The 23,580-nt window shown below is 43.5% G+C and overlaps 1 long non-coding RNA gene across 1 annotated transcript in view; it reads left to right on the top strand.

The window, feature by feature from the left end:
- Positions 1 to 2,496: 2,496 nt before the first annotated feature.
- Positions 2,497 to 23,580, top strand: part of LOC135179135 (uncharacterized) — a 77,531-nt gene continuing 56,447 nt past the window's right edge. The window contains exons 1-2 of the long non-coding RNA XR_010303925.1: positions 2,497 to 2,679; positions 16,760 to 16,819. This is a non-coding gene — a long non-coding RNA (uncharacterized LOC135179135). The remainder of the gene's footprint in view (positions 2,680 to 16,759; positions 16,820 to 23,580) is intronic.

Genomic DNA, 23,580 nt, shown 5'->3' with positions numbered 1-23,580 from the left:
ATCTTCTGCATCTTTCAGAAAGCCTCTTGCAGGTGGATTTTATTCTGATAGAACATTCTGCCATAGCTCAGCATCACTTTTCTTCATTAATCTTCTATCCATACAGCTACATACTTTTAAAATAACTTGGATATTTGGCAGCACTTGGAAGACAAAGTATTTCAGCTACTCTCAGCTTATGAGTTAGTCACCAAGGAACATTGCCTGTTCTGTCTTCTGAAAAAATGAACATTTACAAAGTCTTCATTTTTTTTTTTTTTTTTTAAGTGGTAGTCAAGGACAGTAACAGCAGAAGCAGAAACCACTTAGCAAAGTTTCTTTGTCAAGGCTGATTTGAAAATTCTATTTGGAAGGTAGCTATCTTGTAAAGAGCTTCAGAGGCCACTGCTAGTAAACACAAATAGCTCTGTGCACTGTAAAGCACAGAGCTCTGCTGGATAAAAATGGCTTGAATGTCAGTCTGTGATTTGCTCAATTAAATATCTATTAAAATTTATAATGAAAGTTACTATGTTGCTATGACCGCAGTGCATTGAGCGTCAAAGAAGAATCAGTTTTTCCCAATTCTTTCAGTGCAATCAAATAGAACTTTCAAAAGTGCTTTTAATTTGTGTGCATTTGTTGGTGGAACTCATTGCCACAAGGAGCTGGAAAAGCTGGAAGTAGAGATGCTCCCAAATATATCCTGTATTTTACAACATATTTGGATTAAGTGCCTTTAAATCCTATTCTTCTGCAGGACAGAAGGGAGCATCCCTTGGCCAGGAGAACAAGTACGACTCACAGTGACTCCCAGAATGTGGGCAGAGCCCTGCCAGATGCTGCTGTGTGTCTCTTGTGTGTGTTAGTAAAAGAATTGTATAATCACATCACAGAATCACACAGAATGTTAGGGGTTGAAAGGGACCTTGAAAGGGCATCTCTACCCACCTCATCTTGGCACTGGGATTACACTTCAGGCTATTTCTTCTGTAAAGTACACCTTGACTAGTCAATGAGAAGGTTAAGGAGGCAAGATACATCCTTATGGTTCCCTTAGGCCTCATTTCCTCTGAAGCTCGGGTGTTGCACCTTTATCATCATGGCCTATTGCTGCAGAATGTTCCTGAGTCTGTTGGAGAACATAGGCTGTTAGCTGGGATGTGAACTCCCTGTTCATTTTCAGCTAAAATCTTTACACCAACCTTCCTGAGCTTTATGAGGAGCTGAAGGGAAGATGTTCAAGTCTTTGATGTAGGTCCATCTGCTCTGCTAAGAGCCTTTATCCACTTTGTGTGCTCTAGAGTTGGAGTAAGAAGAATCCATAGAATTTTGTACACAGAGGAAAAAGGGACTCCAATGTGAAATTGATGCAGGATCCATATCCTTTTTCTCCTGATCAATAAGTAGGAGGCTTATTGTTTTAAATCCTACAAACAGGTTTGAAAATAGCTGAAGCCCTTACAGGTCTGTGAGGTGCAGCAAGATAGTTGTTTCTGAAAACAAAACACCTACCTTTGCATCTTTACAGGTGGACACTTGGCTGTGTCCAGGGCCTATTTCTGCAAGAGGTGGTTCACCAACACCAGTGTCTCAAAGTTCAATTTTCTGTCACTTTTGAATTTGCTGCCTGAGCACATTCTGGGGATTGGAAACTTCATGTGGTGTGAATAAATAAACCACCAAATTGCCTGGGGTGCCTCCGTGCCCCCTTGCTGTGCAGGTTGGCTCTTCGCTGCCGTCAGCCTGACCATTTCAATCAAGATTTTAATGGGCTCCTGGGGCTTCCCTGGTTTCTATTTGAGTGGAGTCTGGCACCATTCTTCCCAAGTCCATAGCAATGAAAAGCTTGATTTTAGCTTCTGATTAAACAGAAACTTGGTGACAGGTAGGAAAGAAATGAAGGTGTTGGATGAGTGCTAAAATAGTAAGAAAGAGCCATCTTTGGAAACAATTCATAACCTGCATTTTGTGTTGTCAGATTAGGAAGTGCAAAGTACAGAGCAGCCAGAGATCAGGCTGCTCTGATCCTTTGCACATTCTGACAGATTGACAGTTTTAATTAAGAGTGTTTTGTTTAATTCCTTATGCCTTTACACCTGAGAGTGTTCACAGGCCTCTGCAGGTTTCCACTGCAGTCTTGTGGGGGAGGTTTGAAAATAATTGATGGCCATTAAAAAAAACTGAAGTATTATGAAGCCTTTTAATTTTCATTGCTGGTCAGAAAGTTTCCAAATCACCTCTTACACTTACAGAAGTTATTTTCAAGTGCTTCAGTGTTTCAAAACCTTGTGATAAAGCAAAAGTGTTCCAGTGGCCACTTTGCAATAATTATGGGGTAATTGTCTCTTCTAAGTAGAATTAGTGGTCGTTGTCTCTCAGTGTCAGGATCTTAATAGCAGCAGCTGTAGCTGTTGGTAGAGGTTGAACTATTGGGCACAGGTGAACCTCATGAGGTTCAATAAGACCAAGTGCAGGGTACTGCACCTGAGCTGGAACAATCCTCATTACCAATACAGGCTGGGGAATGAGGCAATAGAAATCAGCCTTGTGGAAGAGGAGTTCTGGTGGATGAGAAGCTGGATGTGAGCAGACTGTGTACACTTTGCAGCTCAGAAGGCAAATGGCAGCCTGGGCTGCATCCAAAGCAGCAGGACCAGCAGATGGAGAGAGGGCATTCTGCCAATTTACTCTGCTCTGGTAAGACCTCACCTCATCTGACTCTGGAGCCCTGGATGGAATGGGTCCAGAGGGGGACCACTAAAATGATCTGGGGGTTGGGACACTGTGAGGAGAGGCTGAGGAAGCCGGGGATGTTCAGCCTGAAGAAGAGAAGGCTCTGGGGAGGCCTAACAGCAGCCTTCCAGTAGCTGAAGGGGGCTACAAGCAGGCTGCAGAGGTACTGCTTGCAAAGACCTGCAGAGACAGGACGAGAGGCAATAGTTTGAAATGAGGAGCAGATTTAGATTGGATGTTAGGAACAAGTTCTCTAGTATGAGGGTGGTGGAACACTAGAACAGGTTGTCCAGGGAGGGAGTTGAGGCCTCATCCTTGAAGATTCAAGGTCAGGCTGGACAAGGCTCTGAGCAAGCTGATGTAGGGGAGGATGTCCCTGCTGACTGCAGGGAGGTTGGGCTGGATGACTTTTGGAGGTCCCTTCCAACACAAACCGTTCTATGACTCTATCATCTATATAGAACAGATGTTGGGGTTTATGAGAACAGGATTCAGTATCTCTGGATCCTTCAGGGAGTTCTAGACATTATTCCTCCATACAGTAGGTGGAGACAAAGACCTAGTGAAGTTTTAATGTCTCCTCAGACTGACTTAGCTCTGCTAGGTCCCTCCTCGTTTCTGGTACTATTGAATTCCTTTCTAAAAATAACAAATATCAAACATTTCTGTTCCAAAGGTTGTTAATTTCTGTTTACATTGAGTGCTGTAATTATTTTGCTGGCTGCTATCGATAAATTGGTTCTTTCCAATACGAGGTCTGATTTGGAGATGGAGGAGATATCTGTGAAGCCTTCCTCTGCAAATCCAGATCTATCTTAAGCCCAGAAATGCAGAGGTCAGAGCACGCCCAGGACTGACTTCAAGTTTGAACATATCCTGAAATTCCCAGTGGTGTAGGAGTTGGATCTCTGTGCAGGCTGGAAGATTGAGGTGTGGTCTGCCTCTGTTTATGGAGTGGAGCTGTAGGTGTAGCTCTGTTTATCTAAGTCCTGTGTGTGTTTACAGGTGGGTGTCTGTGTGCTTACAGCGTGGTTGGCAGCACTCAGAATATAGTGCCAGCCTCTGCCTGAATTTAGCTGAAATCTTACAACGTTAGTTGGTGAGAGTAAATGGGATGTTACCTGCAAAGTGGGAGAGATTATTGGATTTGCTTTTCCGAGCTACAAGTGTCTCAGATTCACTGGTGGACTCTTTGGAGTAAGAAATAATCTGCAGATACATTTTTTTCTTTCATCTTCTCCTTAGTATCATTTACGTCGGGCTGCTAGATGCTGCTTTGATAGAGGAAGTCTCTCTACCATGTGTCATACCATGTGTTCTGGAGCTGATGGACATGGTCATGCCAGAGATGGATTTCCAGATGTGGAACAGTGTAGGGTGTCTCTGCTGTTGTATGCAAAGCAGGATTGCCTTAGGAGAGAAGGGTTTTTCACAGCTGTCCCTCATGCTCAGCTAAGGTTGCAATCTGCCGTTAACCCCAGTGATTTCAGCAGATCATGGGAGCTTTCCCTGGCTCGGTGATCTCAAGGCTGGTCTGGTGAAAGTTGCTGTGAAAGGGGAGGACTTTGCCTTCTTAAAAGGGACAGTTGGGATTAAGTTTAAAGCAGGAGAAAGGTTGTTCTCTGTTCAATTCCTTACCAGGTAGCTTTGTACTTATGGGATGTATTTTTTTTTTGATTTCTCAGGACTCCTTTTGCTGGAATTCTGCCAAAATCTCCCATCTCACACAGAAGAGCTGTGTGTGACCTGGTTTGTCTGTCATGATCAGTGTGTGCCACAGAAGGTCAGAAGGTGTGCTGTGATTATCAATCAATCATAGAATCAATCATAGAATCAACCAGGTTGGAAGAGACCTCCAAGATCATCTAGTCCAACCTATATTATTAAATACATTTCAAATGAAGAGGCAATGAGCAGAGTAGCTTTGGGGAGGGAGTGATGAAAAGTGTGCAGAGGCAAAGCCTGTTGCAGTATCATGTCAGCTCTGGTGAGGTGGGTGTTTTACAGGGCATCTATCTGAATAAATCAAAATATCCTCCAGTAAACATTAGTGGGAAGTCAAGAATGACATCCACGTGGGTGTATGGATCTTGCCGCCGGTGATGTATGCAGCTTGTCTTGCCAGTGTCGTTCAAGTAGAGGCACAGGGGAGCATTGGATTAGACGGTCTGAACATCTTAATTTACCTTAACTCTCAAGGACAGAAGCAGCATTCAGCAATTTACATGCAATGTGGTATTTTCCAGGTTTGTCTTGCTGAGCTAATCACAAGGTTTGAAGAGAAACCTGGCTTGGAGGTGGTGATAGGGAGCGAACTTGCAGTCAGGCAGTGTTACTGCTAGGGACAAGGATTACTCTTATTGGTCTCACTTAAAGTTATGTTTTGTCATGGTTTCTTGTGTGCTTCTTTAAGAGTGTAATTTCATTTAAAATGTCAAGATCTTTATAACAAACTGAGCTAGAACAGTAACAGACAAGCTATTATTTCATTCCTCAGGCTTGTGGCACTACTCACTGTAAACCCAGAACAATGCAGCTGCAACTAGGAATGCTGCCAGGGCTGAGAGCTCAGGAGCAGCTCTTAATGTATCCCTCTGAACTTTGCTAGACTGAGGAACCTGGCTGCATCTACTCTGACCATCAGATGCTAACTGAAAGATGGGCTTTCTAAATGAGCTGTGCCCAGATTCTGTGATCTCCTGGGCTTGCCTGTGCAGAGGATGGTACATGAAGCAGAGGTGTTTGGGATTGACTGTGCGTGATCACAGCTTCCTCATCTCCTCTGTGTACTCCATCCATCTGCTGACACTTCCTTTCTGTTTTTCTTGGCGATAAAGGAGAGTATATGGGGTCTATGTCCTCTTTTAGCCTGGAACTGTGATCTGCACTCCACAGAGAATTTGTGACTGCTTGCACTGTGTTGTACACCAGGGAAGCTGAGGGAGAGGTGGGTTTGGCGAGAAAGGAATCTGATTGTAGGCTAAGTGGACTTGGCAGTATCCCTGTGGGTTCAGGTCATCACAGTCCAGCCAGGTAACTGCCAGGGCAGTTGGAGGATTGCTTGGGGGGGACAAAATCTCTTGAATAATGAATTTTTATAGGAATGTCCAACTGTAATTTGAACAAATCTGGTTTCTAATCCATTGGTTTAATTTACAGGGGAGAATAAGGGGCTTTTTGTGTATTCCTTCGTTCTGCCTGTTGCCTTTGCATAGATTGAGAGCTCGGCCAGTTTGCTGAGAATCCATGCAGGTGTAAATCTGCAGTGCCAAACAGCCATTCACAAGTCGTTTAGCGGAAGGTGCAGCTTTTAGTATATGTGACTCTCCAGTTTAAGCTGATGACCTGAAAAGACACAGTCTCAGAAGTTATTGATGGCTGGAGCCGTTCACTTTGGTGTCTTTTGTGTGCTGGCCATTACTCACAGAGGAGCACTGGTACCTCACTGCTAATAAAGGCCTTAACTATATAAACCCAGGGAAGAAATCTCTAGCAATACACTGTTTAAAATATAGAAAGTAAACCCTATTACTTTCTCCTTCCAGATCCAAACATGATAATACAAGATAAGAACTTCTTCAGGTCTGTGTTGTTTTGGGTGGTTTTTGGGTGTCACAGGTGAAGGCAGCTTGTGTGTACTTTAGTTGCTTGAGTCCTTAACAGCAATTGCAACTAAAAAGTCAAGCCCTCAATAGATGTAGTGAGATCACGTGTGTAGAATTGACACATCATTCTTTGTGTTGTTAAATATTTCATACAAAAAGTAGAACTGGATCAATAGAAATGTGTGTCACTTTCCCTTCTGTCCCTCTATAGATGCATGCACATAATTTATACATTGGATTATTCACATTCTGTATCAATAGCCTAATTGATGAGGAAATAAACCCCTAACAAGTTAATATATTTGATTATTTCCTCGCTTGTTTAAAAATGCCCTTGGAAATGGAAGGCTAATGAATGATGTGCTGCTGTTTAGTTTGGTTTTTAAAGATGGCATGTGGGTAATATCTGGTAGCTTTGAAAAATGAAGCTGCCATAGCCACAGCCTTTAAGTGCTGCTGGTTAGTGGAGAGAGGCACAAACAGTTGCTAAGCACAGAGCTAAGACAGTGGGATGGACAGAGCTTGTGTTCCCGGGTAGAGTCAAATGTTATTGTTGGCTCTGCTGTTTCTGTTGGCTTACATGTAAAGGATGCAGAGTGCTTTGTGAAAGGAAGAATGAAGTGTCAGAAGTGGCTGGAGGGAGACTTCTTTGGAAGTTATTGAATTGTGAGCCAGTAAGTCAAGTGGGCAAAGGTAGCGTTAACCTAGCAGAAAGGATATTTCCTTTGTGTGTCTCATTTTGTTCACAAAGGAGCAAATCCTGAGAGACAGCAAGGATTAAGTGCAGTTTGATAAAATGTTCTTCTGTAGATTCAGCTTCCAAACTGCCTTGGGTTTTCTTGTCCAGATACACATAAGGTTTGGCTCTGCCTTTGACAACTCTAGTTTTGCTCAAATTATTTATCAAAACTGCTTTGTAATATCTGACTCAAACTCGAACGACGTTTGCCTAGAAAATGTGTTTGGGTGCTGAAAACCTTTGCTTGAGGTCTCTGCTGTTAAATCTTCGCTGAGGGGCAGGGAGAGGCTGTGAGTTTTTTGGCGAAGTTAATAAAATGTCTGGATTAGTGAAGTGCTGATTAGTGAGGTTCTATTGTAGACAGAAACATTCCTGCCTTAGCTGAAACCCAGATGGAAAGCTGCCCACCTCAGATGGCAGAAAATGGTTTATGTTGCTGCTTTGCTGCAGTGTGTTGCTGAGGCGGCAATGAAGTGAATCTTACTAATGTCTTAAAGTGTAATTAACTCTGTTGCTGGAAGTAAATATTTGAGCACTGCTCATTCACTCTCTACAGGGGCCTGTTTAAAACAATTTCTTGCCAAAGAGCTCAAAGGCCAGTAGGAATGTGTGTGTGTGTTAATAAACTTCTCTTTGTCCTGGACTTGATCCAGAGCTTATAGAGGGCAAATGGGAAGATCTCATCCTATCCGATATATTTGCAGTAGGGCTCAGAGTGCTTGATCAAGGCTTCATTGTTCTGTCATTGTGCCTGGGCTTTAGTTTAGATAGGAAACGGAGGGCAGGACATGGACACAACAGGCAAAGGGATTCAGGGTACTGGAAGGCTGAGGGACAGAAAACTCACAGAAAAATAGTGAACTATGTTATCCTCATGTTACATAGAAATGATGTCTTTTTGTTCCCAAGATCAGCAGAAATGCTCTGACAAAAATCTGAGGGAAGTTAGTTTTTGTTGTGATTGGATTTTTGGGGGTTGAAAAGTGCCTTCTGCTAGAGGTTTTATCTGCTTGTTAAACAGAAAATCCTAATTTCTGAGACCTGAAATACTTATTTCAGAAATAAAATGTGCTTCTTTTACGAGATGTCAAACTGTTTCCAGGGCATTTCATGTTCTTTGCTCTGGGACTGCATGGAAATGGATCATGACTTTGAACATGCTGATCAGGCCCTGCTGGTAGGGAGCTGGGGCACAGGAGAAGCAGATTATCTTCCTCAGGTTTATTTTATGTGTCATTTTGGAACACTCACACCAAAAGTATTTTGCATATTAGGTCCATCTGCCTGTCTTCCAACCCAGCCTTCAATCTATTGCTTTTGTCCTGTGCATTCTCATCTTTCAAAACCTAGAGAATGCAAAAGTTTACACAGTGGTGCAAACTGGCTTTGTCATATTACATTTTCTGGCAGCTGCAGATCTGTCTGCAGATCAAGGGAAGAGAGAAGTCCCAGACATCTGTAGGTTAACTGGCTGGAGGTGCTGAGCGATCGAGGAAGCTTCTGGCAAAGCCAGGGCTGTGGAGGCTGGCCGAGGTCAGTTATTAATGCAGGGTGTAGGAGCCAATTCCTCTGTGCTAGGTGGCTGCATGACCAACAAGTTGACACTGAAGCAATTAGCAAGAACTTATCAGTGCTAGGGAAGGTCTCTGGGCCATGCTGGTTACCTATTGATTAATTCTCTGTACTTCCTTCTTGACTCTTATTCTAATCTCTATTTTTATCTCCGTGATGTGACCTGTAAACATTTGCAATTGATACACTCAGTCTGCTGGGAGAACCTTTCCTGTGACTGAAATGTGGAGATATGTTCAGTGCCAGGAGCAGAGAACAGAGTTGTACAGAGTAATGCAGTGGGAGGGGGTGGCAGTGCTGTTCAGATGAATATTGCCACTTTCACCATTAGCTGACATGGCCCTTCAGGACATGGTTCAGTGACCATAGTGGTGTGTCTTGGTTCTAGTTTAAATTTCCCAGAGCCTCAAAAATATAGCTAACAGAACCAATACAGTAATAAGATGCCTTTCTCTCTATCCCCCCCGCCCCCCTTGTTTTGGAAAGAAGGGACTTAGGTGTAGAGAGGAAGAGGGTAAAACACCACACCCAAATAAATGTTCTTGCTTCAGTTTGGAAATCTATCCATTTTCTGCCCAGTCTGTGCATTTTCTCCTCTCTCAGAAGGAAATATGACATAGGACAGTGGTGAATATGTGCAGGTAGGGTCTGGACTTTGCGAGAGCTCAGTGGAAAGCTATTTGGTATTGAGGGTTGCTTTTCTATATGCTATAAAACGGAGTGTTCAAGACTCTCTGTGACTTGCAGTGTGATTTGGTTCTGAATTACGTGGAAAATTGTCTGTACCACCCCAGCAGTCTAACAGGATATTAAAGTAAATTTAAATTTAATGTATTTTTAAGCTTCTTTACTCAGCTAAATGACAAAAAGGGGCTGTTTTCTGTAAAAGGGGACCTGGTCTTTTGAATTCTCAGCTCTTATGAGGCTGCAGTTTTTCTCATGAAATTGCATTTCTGAATCTGCATGAAAAATGGCAGAGGAGCTGCACACATATCAGCTTGTGCTGGCAAACTATTTTTTCTTTTAAATGACATTTTCTAACTTCTGCACGGATGTGAATCTTTTTTCAATCATTCTGGTCTGACAGCAGCTTCATCAGAGTTGAATCTTAATCTGTGTTTTCAGCTGGCGAAAAGTTGCTTCTTGCTTTGATTAAAGAAGTGTTGCCACTCTCTCTTTGACATGCGCTTGCTGTCACGTCTAGAAGAGTGGAAAACTACTGATGTCTGTGCCCTGCAGTTAACGGTAGAGCATGACAATGACTCTAAAGAGTCACTCATTCTTAAGCAAGAATCTTGGGGAGGCTGTGAAGCCTAACGTGGTTATGCCTGAAGTTTGGCTTGTACTTGAGCACGCCCCTGCCTCGGCTGCTGGTGCGTGTGTGGTGTGGAGCTGCTGATCTCCAAGCAAAGGGTGAGTCTGTTCAGAGTTCATGCCACAGCCTTATCTGAGTTATCACCCTATAGCTGGATATCTTAGCTGAGATGATGCTGTTCTCAACTGCAAGTATGGCCACGGATGGATCTCTGAGATGAAAGTTTTCATTCTGTGTTTTCTACCCTTACTTTCAGTAGCTCAGGAGATGTTTTGGAGAGAGATTTCTGAGGATACTCATGATGAGCAGGTACCAGACATTCCCATTTTCCACCTGAGCCCTTCTTCATGTAGTGCAAGTGAGTCCTCTCCAGCCTTTCAAGGAGATGAAACGTTCATTTCAAATGACTTGTCAGCTTTAAAGAATTTGTGGTGCAAGTCATCTTTCTGCTCAGGCTAAACTCCAGCTTCTACCTATTTTTAAATGGTTTTGCAGTTCTGGCAGTGTCGATGACCCTCACATCCTGTTGTGAACTGCTGTGAAACTCCCTTTCATAGGAGGCTGCAATTCAACCTTTGTCAGGTCCTGCAGAGCTTTATAAAATGCTTTGGGTTGGTGCAGCTGTGTAAACTGGGATTTTTGCCTATGCATCTTAACAGAGTTTCTTTATTTATTGCTGGTTCTGGGCACATACATAAATATACCCTCGCTTTTAGAGAGACGTGGACTGTGGATCTCAGATTGACAGAGGTTTCTCTCCTGGCCCCTCAAGGTCCTGTAGTTTTGTAAACAACTCAGTTTCAGTCTGAACTTCTCTGTAAAATCAAAATAAATGAAAGCAGTTTCCCACCTGGTTTTGTTTATGATGTTTGTTGAGATTCCCAGGAGGCTGTAGATAGCTGGTCAGAAATACACTGTCAGGTGGGTCAGTCTTCTCCATTAAGATCAATTTATTTTTTTCCTTTGAGGCTGTGGGGGGAAGGGGAAGCTGATGAGTGAGAGTGAGATTTACCGTGGCTGGCATCAAGGAGATTTACCTCTCTTCCACAACAGCTCACATTTTCCTCTATGTTCTTCCAAGACTGTGTTTGAAGTTCCTCTCTTTCGGTCTAATTGAGATTTGGTAGCCTGAGAAGGGCTCACCCATCATGTGAGATGCCAAATGCTTTCAAATTCATTGATTTCAGTGGAACATGAGGGAGCCCAGCCATCAGCACTAGCATTTCAGTTCTTAAACACTTGCAGGCTTTAAAATGGTCTATTAATCTTGGCTGTGGCAAAGCATCCAAGGACAGCAGCAGCATGTGATATGTCCCAACTTCCAGGAATCCTCTTTTCCTGTGTGGAGCTCATCAGGGCTTGTGTACTGTTTGTATTTAGCCTAATGATGTGTTGTTTAAAGCACATTGCAAAACCTGATACAGCCAGTGTCTGGGCTAAGGTGCCTTACATTAGGATACAGCTGGACCCTCAGGTCAGTAGGAGTTCGATGCTTTTATAAGCAATAAACAAGATGAAAGGTTAGAGCTAAATTTCCCTCTTTATACTGCAATTTCATCTCTTTGCATGCAACAACTTGTGTTCCTTGTCAGTCTATCTGAATTAGAAATGCTATCGGTACTGCTAGGTGAGCAAATGGCAAGAACTCAGTGTGCTTTGATCAGTGTTTTCTAGCAGACCTAAACATGAAGAGAGCTTACAGAGCTCGGTCAGTGCACGACCCCATAAGAACAAAGGGATGTGCCATGAAATGTGTGCAGGGAGATCGTTTCTCAGAGCAGCAGATTGCACTTTCAGATAAAGTGCAGGTTTCAACTAAAGGTTTCAACAGTGTGATAATACTGAGAATTGTGCTTTTTAATGCACTGCACATTCCCAGTCCCCATGAAGCAAATCTGACTGTTGTTGTGATGTGCTGCCTTGGCAGAAGTGCAGTTGCTCTGCATTTACTTATCTTCAGGCTTGTGCCAAGGATTAACCCATAGGTTAAGGCCAAAGGGTCCTGTCTGTGGCCCATTGAAGTCAGCAGGGAGACTTGCACCAACTTCAGCAGCTCTTGAATCAGAGCTGAGAGTCATGATCTGAATGCAGCTCTTAGTCTGTCTTGGGCTTTCAGTGTGACCTCGAGGAATATCACTTTCCTGTCACTTCACTTGACTTTGGGCAAAGCTGTTACTCTCTCCGTGCCTCACTGAGAAAAGGAGGCTTAAAAAATCATTAGTATTTCAAAAGCACTCCTAGAGAGGGGGCCTGGAGAGGCAGGGCAGTAAATCCTGCTCTATTGGAGCTGTCCAAATATTATTGCTTGTATTGAAAGAAAGCTCTTAAATGAAGGCTGGTGTTCAGAAGCCAGCACAGCCCAAGAGCCATCACAGCACCACTGATCTGCTGCTGAAACGTGGGGCTTGTCTGCTGAGTTAGAGTGCTAAGGGATGAGCTTCACCCTTCTAATTTAACTCTTTGCATCTCTGGAGAAACAGATTTGTTTTTTTTATGGATATTCTCATCCCTCTTTTTAAGTGGTGCTGTATTTTGTTCAGAGTAGGTCTAAAGTATGTAACTCTGGGAAACATTTTTTGGAGGCTAGTCCCTGTAAAAGTCCCTATTTCCCAGTCCTTGCTCAGTGAAAAAGCAGTTTGTCTGTCCTGTAGCTACATAAAGCAACATACCTGTGTAATTGGGAGCAATTAAAGCTTTCGTTGCCTTGATTCAGAAACTGATAAAGGTGTGCAGATTTTTTTTTCATCAGCTCCTCTTGGTCTTTGGTTTGAGCCCTTCCCTAGTTGAGTATTTTCCAAGGTTATGTTGTTCTACAGAAAGTTCTTACTCGTGTCTATTGCAACCTGGATTTTATGTTTAGTTTTTCATCTGAAAATAATAGCAAATTACAGCAGGATGAGGTGAATTTGTTAGTACCAAATATGTATATCTTCTCCTCTGAAGTCTGTGTACACCTCCACAGAACAAAAGCAAAATGGAAAGCTTCAGGCTCTCTTGGCAAATTGTGGAATAATTTACTTCTAGTTGCAGTTTAGCATTTCAGGCTTGGAGGACCTACATTTCTAGCAGCTCCTACTACTTAAGCCTCTTTTTTATATATAGACATTAAAAAAATATTTAATTGCTTTTAAAATCAATATTAAATGCTCCAGTCCTGTTCTTAATGAATTGGACTTACCTGTAAGTCAATCTGCTGGAAAACAGATTCCTGTTCAGAACAGCTTCATTCTGGCATGCTTGCTATGCAGGGAAGGGGGGAAAGAACTCCTTCCCTTGGGCATCCTTCAGACTCAGTTCTACAGGTCTGACTTGGGGCTAAATGCATTGTGTATCTCGTTTTTCTCCTGCTGCAAATCAAGGCTCTGAAGGTCTCCTGGTCTTTGGAGGAGGAGAAGGAGGAAGAAGGTCTTGCAAGTCCAGGTTAATTACTGGGGAGCATTACTCCACAAAATGAGATCACTGCATGACAGAAACTGTCTGTAGGCAAATACCTCAGTTCCTGCAACAGAACTCAAGGGTCCCAAAACACCCTTTGGTGTCTGAAATCAGCTGAGAGTACTCTTGGGCATCCTAACTGAAATGCTCTGTGATTCCTGAGCTTTTCAAACATTAAATCATTCTAGAAAGTGATTCAAGAGGGTCAGGATTCTTATGAAAACCCAACCAAATAATAAAAAAGCCAACTCATACAAAACAACGATGCCAAGGAGATCTGAAATAAGATCAGTAGTTGGTCAGCTGGACACATAAAGACCAACGTCTCAGCCCTGCCTTCATACCCAGGACAGGCTGCAGGACAGAGAGCAGCATTTAACCAGGTGTTTGACCTGTGGTGTATTATTATTTTGCACTGAGACCACTTAAACTCGAAGTGCCCAATGACAAATTGAAGAGCAGTCCTTTGGAAGTTGCAGTGCAGTAATGGGAGTTGGGATTTATAAGCCCTGCCAAGTTCAATAAACTTGTGTTACAGCCTTTTAAAATTGTTATATCGAACGCTGCTTAGAAAGAGCCATCTCCCTTCTATTGTTTCATAATTTATTCAGTGTTTTCTTTACTGTTCTGCTGATAGGTCAGTTAAAATGCCACTGAGTAAACTTTGTTTAATGGTGACCAATTTTTGTCTATGTTACAATAATGTCTGTGGTAAGAAACAATTACCTTGTGATTCACTGTCAGAGCCATGAGTGCGTTTTCTTTCCAGTTCATTTAGAAGGGACATCACTTTGAAGCTTCCCCTTATTCTCTTTGTGGGGTTCTTTCCTCTTCTGCACATTTGAGTTCTTTGCCATGCACATTATAAAGTACTGCTTCAGTCCTGAAACTGAGATTCATTAACAGAGCTTCTGCTGTCCTTTCTGCAGTGCTGGTCTTCAGTGGTGCCTTTTCAGAAGAGCTTAGACTCCTACTGCAACCCTTCAGAGCAGAACAGACCTTCCAGTGTCAGCTATTGGTGCTGGTTTTCTGTTGGGTTTGCTGTGTAGGCCAACACCGATTGCTGTATTTGTCAAGAAAGAAATTGAGCTGCTGAAGATGAGAAGCAAAACTGACCCCAGGGACTCGAGGTGTTTCCAGTCTGAAGATGAGGCTGCTGACCAAGCCCAGGTTATGAGTAGCCTAAAATCTTTCACTGGGGCATAGTCAGAGTAGCTGGCTCCATATATCACATTACTCAGCTGCCAGAATTCTGTTGCAGACCCCATATCTGGAATTCATAAATGGTCGTGTGCTCTTCTCCAGCAGGCTGGCCCTTAACCACTGCAGGGATTAACCAACTACCAGTCTGGAGGCAGCGTCATGTTCATAACAAATTGCTTCCTTATAGCCCACCTGCTGCTTTCAGTAATTTGAAAGCACAGTAAGTTAGATCTCAAAAGTTGTGTTTTGGAAGATGATGGGGGTTTAAATAAAAGGTTTCAAATTACTAGGCCTCAAATAGCTACCTAGAGAGGCAGTGTCTAGCATCTGGACTCTTACTGAATTACTGTAAGTCTCTTAATCAGCAAGGGAGCCCCTAAACTGAATGGCTGGTGGGAGTGAAACCTGACGCTAAATGGACAGCAGTGTAAGAAAGCTTTGTGAGCAGCTCCCAGAGGAGTGGGATGAATAAGCACATCTTTGGGGAAGGAAAACCCCAAGGATGTAAGTTGCCTTTTAGGATAGAAAAGCACATTCCCTGCAATGTGTTTCCTCTTTTTCTGGTGGTTTTGTTTTCCTCGTGTGGTTTTTGAATGCCTCCAGACCACATCTTTTGGTGCTATAAATTGATGTAGCTCCTTTGGTTTCAATGGGGTTGTGGTGATTTACTCCAGCTGAGGATCCCTTGTGTGAGTCTATTCTTATACTGCTGGAGTGAGCAAGTTCAAGCCCAGGCTTTGAGTATTTCATGCATGCACAAGAAATTAATCACAGCAATGATGTGTGCAAAGGATGTGTGAACACTTTTCCATAGGCAGCTCTCAGAAGCCCTATCTCTGCTATCTCCATGTAACATTGCCCTTGTGTCTTCCCTCAGCTGTGCAGGTTTTACACTACAGGAAGTTTGGAGCTTCTTTGCTGTGCTGTATTTGAGCTCCGTTTCCTCTGTAGCAAAGCTTGAGATGTGTTACCTCATCTCACTGAACAGCCCTGGCTCCAGGAGGTGCAAATTCCTGGGTAGCTTCCCTTGACTTTGGAGTAGAAGAGGAATCTGTTTGGATAAAACACACAAGGAACCTTACAGCCTGGCAGGTGGAAAGACCCAAAGAGAAGAACTTGATCTGCCGAATAAATCTTTGGCTCCCTAGAATTGCTCCACTGTGGGATATTTGTTTCAGTTCTGATACCTGAGGATTTTTAAAGTGACATGGCTTAATGTGAACCTTCCTGCTCTCTGTGTGTTTGTATGGATGAGCAGTGCAGGCAGCTGCATGTTTGCAGACATGGCTGCTCAGACCAGCTGCTGGGGCCTCCATGCTGCTCTGCTGATTGATTTAATTCTTCTAGGGGCTGCTGGACAACGTGTGCCAAATGCAGCACTTGGATCTGCCTTAGGGAAGTAATGCAAATAAATGTAACTGCCCTGTGGAAAGGATATGCTTTGCTTTTTGCTGGGGGAAGAGCCGTGCTCTGCATTTGTGCACTGCTCTGCATGTTGTCTTTCATTTGTTTTTTCTTCTCTGAGCTGGACCTGATAGCTAAGAGGTTGATGTTTTTACTCCATATGGACAAAAAGGCATAAAAATCTAAGTCCAAATAGATAAGAGGTGTTATTTTTAAGTGTGAGGAGCAGAAGTTTATGCACTGTCTGTTCCATCTGTGACAGGAATAACATGAGCTGAAATCCCTGTGGTTACTGAGAACTGCGTTTAGCCTCTGATTTATCACAGAATCATTAAGCTTGGAAAAGACCTACGATTTCTATGAATTTCTTTACAATATGATGAAGAATTAACCAGGAATACTTTAGCCACATTAGATCAGTCGTTTGAAGATGTGTGTGTGCAAGGACTGATTGTTCAATCTCTCTGCAAACAAATCTCAGTAACTTCATTGCTAAGACAGCAAAGTCGAATGGCGTTGCCTGCAGTCCCAGTCATTCTGTGTCACTTAGCTGGGGAAGTTCTGAGCTTGCCCTTTCTTTTTACTAAAGCCCTTATGATTGTGCTCAAGAAGAAGCCTAATACCATTGTGTAAATAGTCTTTTCTTCTTCTCCTGGGTAAATATTCTTCCTGCAATCTCACTGCCACCTCAATCATCAATTCTTGGAATTTCCTAAGCCTGGCTTTGAGACTGCAGCTGAGTTAATAGACTTCAATTTCTTTCTCTTGCAGATCTCTGAAGAGCTGAGTCGTGAGTTTGCTCCTCCAGCTGTCTGACATCTATTTAAAAAGGTAAGAGTTTTGCTTCCTCTGACCAAAGCTGTTTGAAGCTGTGCAAGGATATTTAGCGCTGAAGTTACATACTTGTCGTGTTAAAAGGGGAGCTGCTCTTGTGCCGTGCCTGCTGCCTGTGAGCGGCTCTGCCCCCCTGTGGAGAGCAGGAGAACTCTGCTGCTTGCTCCCGGCATCGGCGGTGCGCCAAAAATCTTGTTTCCAGTCAAGAGTTCGGTTTATGGAGCAGGAGAAGCTGAATCCTGGTTTGCTTTGGTGTTAAACACTTCTTCCCCGTGACATGGACCTGCGGTTTGATAGAGCAGATTTCTTTCTTGAGTCTTGGTCCTGATTTCGTTTCCTTTATCTTTTGTGTGCTTTCCTATCTCCTGCAAGGCAGGGACATGGGGTCTGCTCTCACCAAGTCAACCTTACCTCTGTGTAGCAGTTTCTCAGAGCCAGTGCACAGTCCTAGGACATTTAACCCTCCTTGGAAGAGTTGCTGTTTCACCGCGTGTGTTGCTGCTGGTTAGGGGCACCGAGAGTGATGTCAGATGTGCTCGTGTACCAGCACATGGTCTCTGCTCACTGCTTGTCTCTGCTTACAGCGTGTCAATAGGATATGATTTTACTTCTGATCAGCCCTTTGAACCTGCCCTTGCTTTTGCTGTGATCAGTGATACTCTCTCTTTATTTCTCTACTTCTCCTCTCCCATGCTTTACAACTTTTTGGGAGGTACCAAAGGAAACTCTGACTCAAGCTTTTATTCCCCTGGAAGGAAAGGCATGATTAAAAATAGTGTTAGATGATGTTGTACCCAGGTGAGCAGCTATGGCTGTCCAGAGGGCAAGGAGGGGAGGATCCAGTGAACAGGGATGTACAATTTTTTTCCATCATCCTGCCAAACTTCCTCCAAAAGATCCAAGCCTGCTGACTGGAGCAGAAGCCTGACCTGCCGGCAGCAGTGCCAAGCAATGCCGGCAATGTGTTCCACACAAGGGTGTGCTAACCTCGGCATTCTTCCCCAGCTACATCATTCCCACAAAAACAACCCTCTCCCCTCTCCAGCGCAGACCTCAGCAGAGAGCTTGGCTTGCAAGCTCTGATTTGATCAAACACGCCCAGCAGAAGATGAAATGGGGCTGCAGCTTCGCAGCTTTAAAACGTGTCCGCTTCCTTTCAAGCCACATAAATCAGGCGTGGTAGAGTCTTCCTGCTTCGAGGTGCTCCAGTTGCATGTGATAAATTTGACATGGCAGGAAAAAGGCTCTGTGTCAGGGTATCATTAGGTTTGATAATTCACAGATCAGACTCAACAAAAATATTTATTGCCTGGATTTACTTGTCATGAAATTGCTTTAAAATATAGGTGGAAAAGAATATCAAGTGAGGCAGAAAGAGAAAGAAAAGAAAATGCATTATTGGATTAACAGAATAAAAAGTCTTTTGGAGTTCCTGTTTTATACCCTTTATTTATGTAGGGAGATTCAGGGTTTTTTAAATGAGTTTACACATAAATCAACAAACTCTCAACCTAGGAGGATGCTTTTGGGAATTCCTCCTTGTGGCACTGGAAATGAGTGACTTGGAGGAGGCTGTTGATAGTCACAGTTTCTCTTCTCATTGGGCTAGTGGCTCGTTGTGGGGCTGTATCAAAGTATGGAATTTAAGTCCATATTTTGTAATGTAAAAATGAACAAAAATGTGAATTCAACAATAATGAAGATAGAAATTGAGAGTCATAAATCCCAAGCAAGAGAATTTGGTTTAGTGGCTTTTTTTCTTTTCTTTTTTTTTTTCTCTCCTTTTTTTCCTCTCTTTTTGTTATCTTTGTTTCCTCTTTTTCTTTGTTTTTCTCTTCCACCTCCTCAAGATTAACTTATTTTTCAATCTTGAATTCAGCTCATAAGGTGAGATCTATTACAGATGCCATGCACTGGAAATTAGGCATCACTGTTAATTTAATCACTTGACTATGTATGTAAGTGTCTGTAAGGCTTAGGTAACAGCACCAGGACTCCTTTATCTGCAAGGCACTGCTCTCAGGAACACCTTCTGTGTTTTGGTGGTGCCTGTGTGAAGCTGGAGCTCAAGTCCTTTTTAAACAGCTTTATGCCCAGTACTCTGTTGGCACAGGGAACCTAGGCTTGGTTTCTCATCTTGTGGCACAACTCTTGTGTGCCTGCAGGTGAGTCACTGGAATCTTTCTGTGCCTCGCATCTGTAGCATGGGCTGAAGACATTTCCTTTTTATAGCTGTGCACTGAGAGGAGAGTGGGAAAACTGGAGAGTCACAGGTGCAGTGATGTGTAAGGTGAAGCATCTGGCAGCAGTGAGCTAGAGCTTTTCTTAAGACTCATCTTGAAGGCTGCATTTGTTTGACCAGTGCAGTAATGTGCTGGTGGAGGTTACTGCATGTCCTGACTCATCACCCTGAGCCCTGTGGAGAGGTTTGGGTTTAGGGGACTTTGGTTTTTTGGTCAGTTGAGTGCTCAAACAAGCAAGCAAAGAAATCTGCTGAGATTAAACTCAGTTCCCTGTCTTTTTTTTTTACTGAAACAACCAAATCTCTGAAGTGCTTCATTTTAGCAAAGTCTTTTTCTTCCCCAAAATTTATGCCTAGAAGAAGAATTAGGTGCATTTTTAAGCATGTCATTTCTAAGCTAAATGTCGACAATTCTTAGGAATTCAGTGAACCAAACTCTTTCTTCTGATGTTCATCAAGCACTGTGCCATTGTTTGGTTTTTTTCTACTTTCTAATTTAGGCCCCAGAAGGCAGCTGTCACCTGTCCTCAGTGCAGGGAACAGGCTCATCTCAGCAGGTATTGAGTCTGTGCATCAGCAAAGCTCAGTCCAAAGTCCTTCCACAAATGACTGGGTTGCACCTGAAGTGGGTTATTGGTGTGCTCTCCATCCTCGTCTGGCCTAACTAGAAAATGACAAAACCTTGAAAATCTACTTCCTTTGCCTCCTCTTTTGCTCTTTCCCTCCTTGCATGGTCTCTGCCTTTTCTGTTTGTTTGCAGCTAAGTAATCTGCAGAGTACTGGGATGTATCAAGCTTTCCTTTCCTCTTAATGATTCAATTAAATTAATCATAAAATTGATTTCAGGAGAAACTGGTTGGCCATGAAATATTAGTCCTGCTGCTTTTTTTTTCACTTTGAAACACTGCTGCTGCACTAAATTTGTGTGCAAAGCCCTGCAGTGTCAGTGAGGTGGTTGATACAAACATACCAGTCTTCAGTGAGCACACTAAGTGCTACATTAATACATGGGAAAGGGCTAGAAGTGCCCATTCATGAGGGATGAATATGTCTACAGGAAGCTTGACTTCTCCCCTGGCAGGTGCCCACCTTGAAAACCCTGACAGGAGACAAGTGACACTTAAAATTGTCCCTGTGGAAGAGGGTGGCATCTCTGACAAGACCCATCCCTCCCAGTACAGCAGCAGAGAGGTGTGTGGTGCTTCCTTGGGGAGCCGCAGGGCAGTGCCAGGCTGGCATGACATCACCTAAGCCTCTGTTTGTTGGAGCTGCATGTGCTGCATCCTGATGGGAAGCCTGGATGACATTTGTGATTCTCCTTGGCATGGCAGAGTGCTTCGAGGTATTCCAGATGAAACCTGCTGCAGGCTGTCAAATGCTGTTCTTGATCTGTGTGATAATGACAATGATGATTTATCTCCTGTGCAGCCCTGTCTCTCATGGTAAATCTGGTGAATAATATGATCTTATTTCCCTTGGTTCTGCTCCGGGTGGAAATAGACAGCCAAAGGACTGCGAAAAGGCACTGCTTGCCTCGGGCACTTCTGCTGGCCTTTTTTTCCTGTCAAGCCATTTTCTTTGTTCTAGAGGCCCTTCCTAGGAATCTCTTTGGCCAGAGGGTTTAAGTGTGTTTTGCCACTTCACCATCTAAGATTTAAATTAAAGTTCTTCTTTCTTACTCTCTCAGCTTCTCTCCATTTTTTGATTATTTTGTTTCCAACAGCAGTGAACTATTCCAGCAGAAACGCTGAGCCAAATTCCTTGCTGATATGAAACAGAGTTGGGGAGCTTTATAATGGCAGTGAGCTGGCTCACTTGATCTTACCTGTCTGTGTCAAACCCACAGACTTCTTAAAAAGTGAACCAGGGAATGAGGCCCAGGAGGGGCTGATGAGTTGCTAAGGTCACACACGAAGCTGCTGGTACAGCAAGGAGTAAAACTGGTGCATGTCTGTCCTCTCCAGCCTCCTGTAATGCCTACAAGATGATAATTGAACTCTGCAGTTTCTTCAGCTAAAGAAAGTCTCAAAAAGCTTCTAAGTAGAGAAGAGCCTCACAGGGCTGCAGCAGAGAGTCTTTTCCCCATTTTATGCAGACTCAATAGGTAAAGGACTTCATCAACCTTCTCACACTTCAGACTTTATTCCTAGACTCAGGTGGTTGATCAGTCATGAGACCAAAACCCAGGGACTCAGTGACATGGTGCAGAGGAGTAGAGTATCCTTGCCATGCACCTGGTTAGCAGAGTGGCAGCACTGTAGAAGGATGCTCTCAGTCTTTCAGCCCTGGCAATTCAGGATCCTGTTCTTGTGAGTGCCCTTCAGAGCAGCACAGGGAACTGAGAGAACAAAGTTGCCAGCTAACAGATTTATATTCACAAAGCTTCCAGCACATCTCTGCACCCTTCCTGACTGACATGGGGGTTGTTCAGGTGCTTCTGCTGTGTCTTGCTCTGCTAAAGTCAGTCCCCATGTTGTTTTCCAGTACACCTGACTTGCTTTTCTTGTTTGCTGTTTTTGTCCCTCCCTAATTCTTCCATCCATGTTCAGCCATTTACATATTATTCATTAGAAACCTGAGTAAAGGAGAAAAAAAAAGCAGCTGGTAGTGAGCCAAAACTTACTCATCCTATCCTGGTTTTCTGCCTTCTAAGAAAAATGTATATGATCTGATGCTAATTCCCAAGTGACCCATGAGCCCATGGGCTTGGCTGTGGTAATCAGAGCCTCAGACTGAAGGCTGGCTGTCAGGGGTGGCTGTTAGAACAATTGCTGCAGCAGACATCTGACTGAGCTGTCCCTTTTTTGGGGAAGGGAGCACTCATTGGTACACAGAACATGGCAAGAGAAGAGAATTCCCAGGTCTGTTGTCCATGCCGTTTTGTCCAGCCCCCCACACTTTGCACTGGCACAGCTCTGCACAAGGTGCTGCTTTAGCAGCTGGAGGAAGAAGGGCTTCCCTGCAGAGCATGTGATGCCCCTGCCATTCCCTGGGCTGTGGCAGGGTGGCACAGAGTGGTTGGACTAGATGATCTTTCAAGGTCCCTTCCAGCCCCTAGCATTCTGGGCTTTACACTCTGTGAAGTTAGTGAGGGACAGAAAGCTCATTTTTGGTTGTAGAATCAGGGCTGTTTCAAATATAAATACATTAGCCCCTTGTCCCCTCAGCTTTCAGAGAGGGATTTTTGTGATGCTTTTGGAAACAATTTATACTTCTAACTCATCCACAAAGATTGTGCTTCTGGTGCTACAGAATTCCCATCAAATCTCAAGCTTTTGAGTCAACCATGCAGAGGCCATGGCGAGGTTGAAAAGCACACAAACAAACTATTGTTAGAATTTGCTGACACTGCTGGCATTGCCAAGGGGGCATCTTGTTGTTCTTTGCTCATATGATTTAAAGTAATGAGAAAATTCAGAATGCAACAAATTAGGAAGCAGCCCCTGTGAAAGGACTGAGCCTTCCCCACCGTGCTGAGCTGTGTTTGGATGTGGACACAAAGGGCCTGTCGCCGGCTGGGCAGATGCCTTCGAAGCGCTTGCTGTCAGTAGGAAGGGAGGGTAAGGATAACATTAAAGCTGCTGCCAGGGGAAGAAAGATACTTTGGGGAAAAAACCCTGAGGCCCACAGTGGTATTTATGATTTAATAAACATTAAAAACCCAATTGTATAAGCACAAACAATCTCTTTTTCTCAATAAATTATCACCACACTCAGCTCACTCATCTGACTATGAATTGGGAACTGCATCATCCTCTGCAGCTGGGTAATTTTTTCCTCCTCCAAATATCTTAGGCTGTTTAAGTGAGGCTCCATTTTTGTGAACAATGTGTGTTTCCATATAAAATGAATCACACTCTCTCGTTCTTCTCAGGCCTTTATTTAACACCTCCTTTGCTCAGCTTTTGAAATGTAAGAGTATATCTTTGCTCATTCTCTTAGTGGAGAGTCTGGCGTACAAAGAATCCTTTGTACCGTGTCAATAAAACAGTTCAAACATCTGTCTGAAGGCCTTCAGTGCATCAGAAAATCAAGTGTATGAAGCATCAGATTTCCTTTTTTTTTTGGAAGACAATTTGAACTCTTTTCTCTAATAAAAACAAAAGGCTGAAAAAACTCTGATAGGAACAAGTTCTGCTGGTTTCACTTGCAAATGGAGGCACACCAAACTGCTGCCCCAACTCTGTCGGTGACGACCTGTTACAAACGTGCACAGATGAATACAGCAGCTGATGTGCACTCAAAGATGTCCAGCCGCAGCTTCCAGCTCAGGTTTTGGGGACTGGAATGTTTTGGATGCCCCTTGGTATGATGCTTTGCAGTGGGTGGAGCTGGCAGGACCTCCCAGCAAGGTGGAGATGTGTATGAGGTAGATCTGGAGGCTGGAGGGGCTGCTATGATAAAGTGGAAAGGTTAGAGTTGGATTCCTTGGGTATTTGGAGGGGGCAGAGGGTTGTGTGCTTCTTCCCATCTAAACCATCTGTGAGGTGGTGCCTGTGTGGGCATGAAAGTGTTT

Source organism: Pogoniulus pusillus, chromosome 11 (assembly GCF_015220805.1).
Source record: "Pogoniulus pusillus isolate bPogPus1 chromosome 11, bPogPus1.pri, whole genome shotgun sequence".
Classification (NCBI taxonomy): domain Eukaryota; kingdom Metazoa; phylum Chordata; class Aves; order Piciformes; family Lybiidae; genus Pogoniulus; species Pogoniulus pusillus.
The sequence above is the reverse complement of the archived record's forward strand: the minus strand, read 5'-3'. Positions and strand labels throughout refer to the sequence as shown.